Genomic DNA, 6,585 nt, shown 5'->3' with positions numbered 1-6,585 from the left:
GACACTGAAATTCCCAAAGCTACATGTTAATCATCTGCTTAATGCTCATTTTAAATCTCTCTGGTATATATTTGAAACTTCACATTATGAATCATAAAATAAATGTTAGAAATCTTATAGCTACATTGAGGAGACTCTAAAATTGAATCAGCTTTTATCTTAGGTCATATAATACTCAATAGTAATGAGGAAGTAAGATAAAATAAGGAATTGCAGGCTCATCATACATAAATTATTTAGTACCTAATACATACAAACTGTGGTCACAGCACTTTCACCGAATGTATTTACTCCTTCATTCATTTCGCTGACTCAACAAATATTGGGCTAACCACCAAAGGGATAAAAATGAAAAAACCTTGTCTCTCTCCTCCACCATCAAAAGGAAGAGATAGACATGCAAATAAACAGGTGCAATACAATAAAATAACTGCTATAATAGAAGTGGGTACATAGTGCTATGGGAGCACAGGGGAAGAAGCTACCATAGGGATAGAAGAACTACCCCAAGCCTTAATTGACATGTCTTACCAACTGACTGGATATGGAGGTAAGGTCAGAGAAGAAATCTAAGTTCGGATATCTGATTGGGACAACCAGCTGGTGTTGATCTCTGAGTGAGGAAATACAGAAAAAAGGAACAGATCTAGAATTGTGGAAGAAGATTTGTAAGTACTAAGCGTGACGTGCCTATGAAACAACTGGGTGGATACCTATTAATCAGTGTATACGTAAGCCTGAATTCAGAAGAGAGTTCTGAGCTGAATAGATTTCAGAGTAGGTTTGAAGCCAAGGATATAAATAAAATTGCCTCGAGGTACCAGAAAGAGGAGATCATCATAAGCGTTAATTTTGCTGGGCAATAGAGTAAGCTAAATTGACTGTTTTTGAGAATGCCTTCAACTCCAGAATCACATTACATATTCTAGTGGGAGTTTAAAGTCAAACTTTATTAGAGATACTGAAGAGTTCTAATGGGTGTCTTGTGTAAGAATAACTAACAATAATAATAATTATATCACCATGCAAATCAACATAGGCTTCCAAACAGAAAGAAATTAGGTAGAACCTTTAAAATTAGACTACAAGACCAGAACTTCCATATTAACTGAACATATAATCTGTAAAATGGTCATCACTGTTAAAATCATAGTTCCTATGAGGCTGGTAAACACGAAAAAAACTATTAAATTGTTTTCTGACTGCATGGGGGCATGGGCAAAATAAATGAAGGGGATTATGATGCTCAAACTTCCAGGTATAAAGAGTCACAAGGATGTAAATGTACAGCTTAGGGACTAGACTGAAGAATATAACAATAACTTTGTATGGTGGTAGATGGTTACTAGACTTATTGTGATGATCATTTCATCGTGTATAAAAATATCAAATCGCTGTGTTGTACACTCAAAACTAGTATAATAAAAATAAAACAAAATAATAGTATAGAAGAATATTTACTGGTATACAAGAATGTAAATAATATATCGTTAGGTAAAATAACCATGTTAAGATGGCATATACAATATGATCTGGATATTGTAAAACAAGTGTATATGTGTATATACTTATATATGCATGCCTGAAAATAATAAAAACAGTCATCTTGGTAGAAAAAAATGTTTGCTGACTGATACGTTTTTTTTAATTTTCATCACTTGCTTGATTCTAATTTATTTTTTATTTTTCTTATTTTCCAATTACAGTTGACCTTCAATATTATTTTATATTAGTTTCAGGTGTACAGCATAGCAGTTAGACATTTATATAATTTATGAAATGATCCTCTCAGATAAGTCTAGTATCCACCTGTCACCATACATAATTATTACAATATTCTAGATAATATTCCCTATGCTGTACTTTACATCTTCATGACTATTTTGTAACTATCAATTTGTACTTCTTAATCTCTTCATCTTTTTTACCAAGCCCCCAAACCTCTCTACTATCTGGCAATCATCAGTTTGTTCTCTATATCAATGAGTCATTTTCTGTTTTATTTGTTCATTTACTTTGTTCCTTAGATTCCACATATATGGAATTGTATGGTATTTGCCTTTCTCTGTCTGATTTATCTCACTTAGCTTAATACCCTACAGATCCATCCATGTTGTCACAGGTGATAAGACTTCATTCTTTTTTATAGCTGAGTAATATTCCATTGTGTATATGTACCTCCTCTTCTTTATCCAATCGTCTATTGGGGAGCACTTAGGTTGCTTCCTTATCCTGGCTATTGTAAATAACACTGCAATGAACATAGAAGTACATATATCTTTTTGAATTAGTGTTTTGGATTTCTTTGGATAAATATTCAAAAGTGAAATTGCTGGGTCATAAGGTAGTTCTATTTTTAATTTTTCAAAGAACCTCTACACTGTTTTCCATAGCGACTGCCTCAATTTGCACTCCCAACAACAGTGCACAAGGGTTCCCTTTTCTCCACATCCTTGCCAACACTTGTTTTTTTGACTTATTGATGATAGTTATTCTGACAGGTGTGAGGTGATATCTCAGTGTGGTTTTAATTTGCATTTTTCTGCTGATCAGTGAGATTGAGCAACTTTTCATGTTTATTGACCATTTATCTGTATGTAGAGAAATGTCTTTTAAGGTCTTCTGCCCAGTTTTTAATTGGATTGTTTGGTTTTTGGGTGTTAAGTTGTATCAGTTTATAAATTTGGATATTAACCCCTTATCAAATTTATCATTGGCAAACATCTCCCATTCAGTAAGTTGTCTTTTCTTTGAGTTGATGATTTCGTTTGCTGTGCAAAAAATTTAATTTGATGTAGTCCAATTTGTTCATTTTTTCTTTTGTTTCCCTTACCCAAAAAATATATTACTAAAATATATTTAGTAATATATATTAGTAATATATATTACTTAGTAATAAAAAAATATATTACTAAGAGCAATGTCATAGAGTTTACTACTTATGTTTTCTTCTAGGAGTTTTATGGTTTAATGTCTCATATTTAAATCTTTAATCCAGTCTTAGTTTATTCTTGTATATGGTATATAAAGGTGGTCTAGTTTTTTTGCATGTATCTGTCCAGTTTTCCCAACACCATTTATTGAATAGTCTTTACCATATTGTATATACTTGCCTCCTTTGTCATAGATTAATTGACCATATATGTGCGGGTTTATTTCTAGGCTCTATTCTGTTTCATTGATCTATGTGTCTGTTTTTATGTCCGGACCATGCTGTTTTGATTATTATACCCTTGCAGTATAGTTTTATATCAGGTAGTGTGATACCTCCAACTTTGTTCTTCTTTCTCAAGATTGCTGTGACTATTCAGGTTCTTTCGTGGGTTCCATGTAAATTTTAGGATTATTTGCTCTAGTTCTGTGAAAAATGCCATTGGTATTTTGATAGGGATTTCATTGAATCTACAGATTACTTTGGGTAGTTTGGACATTTTAACAATATTAATTCTTCATATCCATGAGCATGGTATATACTTCCATTTATTTGTATCTTCTTCAGTTTCCTTCTTCAGTGTCATAATTTTTCTATTACAAGTTTTTACATCCTTAGTTAAATTTATTCCTAGATATTTTTTTTCTGATACAATTGTAAATGGGATTGTTTTCTTAATTTCTCTTTCTGATAGTTCATTATTGGTATATAAAAATGCAACCAATTTCTAAAAATAAATTTTGTATCCTGCTACTTTACTGAATTTATCAATTATTTTTGTGGAATCTTTAGGGTTCTCTATATATAGTATCATGTAATCTGCAAATGACAGTTTTTGTTCTTTCCAATTTGAATGTCTTTTATTTCTCATTCTTGTCTGATTGCTGTGGCTAAGATTTCCAATACTATGTTGAATAAAAGTGGTAAAAGTGGACATCTTTGTCTTGTTCCCAATCTTAAGGAAAATGCTGTTAACTTTTCATCACTGAGTATAATGTTAGCTGTGAGTTTGTCATATATAGCCTTTATTATGTTGACATATGTTCCCTCTATTCCCACTTAATTGAGAGTTTTTATCATAAGTGGAGGTTGGATTTTGTCAAATGCTTTTTCTGCACCTATAGATATGATCATATGATTTTTATCTTTCAATTTGTTCATGTGATGTATCACATTAATTGAGTTGCAGATATTGAAACAAACTTGCATCCCAGTAATAAATCCCACTTGATCATGGTGTATCATCTTTTTAATGTATTGCCCAATGGTTTGCTGATATTTTGTTAAGGATTTTTGCATCTATGTTCATCGGGGATATTGGCCTATAATTTTCTTTTTTTGTAACATCTTTGTCTGGTTTGGGAATCAAGGTAATGGTGGCCTCATAAAATGAGCTTGGAAAACTTTTTTCCTCTTGAATTTTTTGAAAGAGTTTGAGAAAGATAGGTGTTAACTCTTCTTTGAATGTTTGGTAAAATTCACCCGTGAAAGCATCCAGTCCAGGGCTTTTGTTTGTTAGGATTTTTTTGATTATTGATTTGATTTTGTTAGTAGTAATTGGTTTCTTTGGATTTTTGGTTTCTTGATTCAGTTTTGGAAGATTGTATTTTTCTAGGAATTTATCCATTTCTTCCAGATTGTCCAATTTGTTGGCATTTAATCATTCATAGTATTTTCTCATAATCTCTTGTGTTTCTGTGGTGTCAGTGTTACTTCTATTTCATTTCCGATTTCATTTATTTGGGTCCTCATTTATTTGGGTCCTCTTTTTTTTCTGGATGAGTCTAGTTAAAGGTTTATCAATTTTACTTATCTTTTCAAAGAATCAGCTCTTGGTTTCATTAATCTTTTTTTTTTAACTTTATTTTGTTTATTTCCACTCTGATATTTATTATTTCCTTCTTTCTACTCACATTGGACTTTATTTGTTGTTCCTTTTCTAGTTCCTTCAGGTGTAAGGTTAGATTGTTCATTTGAGATTTTTCTTGTTTCTTGAGATAGGTCTTTATTGCTATAAATTTCCCTCTTAGGACTGATTTTACTGTGCCCCATAGATTGTGGGTTGATTGATGCATTTTTAGGGAAGAACAGTACAGTAAGTCCTCATTTAACATTGTCAATATGTTCTGTGACTTTAAGTGAAATTACATATAATAAAAGCAGTATTATCACAGGCTAATTAATATAAACAAAAGTTAAGTTCTACAGCTTTTCATCAACTTTATGATAAAACATTACTCAAGGACTTGCTGTATTTGGACCTACCTTCTGGTCCATGACAGTTGGCTTGAATAGGAATCAAACTAATGTGTTGGAGGTACAAAAACAAAATCTTGGATGATAAAATAAAACTGAAATGATTAGTGACTGTAAGCGGAAATCAGTAGCTCTTAACATTGGCCTTATGGTCTTAGAAATGGAGAAATAACTCAGTATGATAACCAGAGGCAAAGAGCCAAATAAAAACAGATTTGCAGACCAGAACCTGTGCTGATGGGCACCTATAGGAGCCGTCCTGAGTACCTGAGCAGGTAAATACAGTCCAAGAAATAAGAGCTGCAGACAGTTCTATTCAGTGATGCTTTAGCTTCTTGCTCCCTGCACTCTTAGGTTTTACTACCTGAAGTACTCCATGACACTTCCTCCCTTGTTCTTTTCCAAATGCTTACTTCACAGTTGGAAACCTTGGCTTGACTTGGCTCCCTGCCTCACTCAATTTATAGATTCCTACTGACCTCCTAGTGTTAACCTTGGCTATTCCCCACCTTCATCCTCTGAGATTTCACAGAGAACAATGCCTGCATGCTGAACTCCACTCTGACTGGCCTGCTCCCTTTTCTGCTTTTGGCATATCAGAAGCAATTCTATACTCTTAAGAGGCAATTAAAGGTTGAATTAATAGGTAATATGCAAATCTTCTGAAAATACTTGACTGAAAGCAATAAGAAATAAGGCATGCTGAGCTTATTCTTGCATTATTTAATTAAATGGTATTTATAACTATTAATAATTAAGTAATATTAACATGTGCAAAATCATCAAATTTTACAAAGCAGAAGTAATGGCATGATAACATTTGATTTTTAATAGTACACACAGAAGTTCAGAGGCCCTATGAAACTAAAATTCAACTACTTCTGACATTGGCAATGAATATTAATTGGGCTTAAATTATTTGTTAAAAACTTCAAAGAAAAATGCCCTTGAAATAATGTAGATTCGAAATAGATACCTGGGAAGCTGTAAAGTTACAACATCATTCTTTTAAATTTACTCATTAATATTCAGTTTCACATCCATCTACTCTCTCCTCAGTCCCAAGTTTATTGCACAGCCCTGCAGTAACATAAAGAGTTTGCTAACCAATGAACAGGACAAACAAACAGAGACTCATGGACATGGACTATAGACTAGTGGTTACCAGAGGGTCAGGGTGGGGGAGGATGAGGGAGGTAGATGGGGTAAATTGGGTCAAATATGTGGTGACAGAAAGAAATCTAACTATGGGAGGTGAACACACAGTGTATATATATATATGCCTTACTGTTAAAGCATACAGCTGAAACTTATTGGATTTCATTAACTATAAAAAGTCATTTCACCATAGAAAGAAAGAAAGAAAGAAAGAAAGAAAGAAAGAAAGGATGGAAGGC

Source organism: Pteropus alecto, unplaced genomic scaffold, assembly GCF_000325575.1.
Source record: "Pteropus alecto unplaced genomic scaffold, ASM32557v1 scaffold11, whole genome shotgun sequence".
Lineage (NCBI taxonomy): Eukaryota > Metazoa > Chordata > Mammalia > Chiroptera > Pteropodidae > Pteropus > Pteropus alecto.
The sequence above is the reverse complement of the archived record's forward strand: the minus strand, read 5'-3'. Positions refer to the sequence as shown.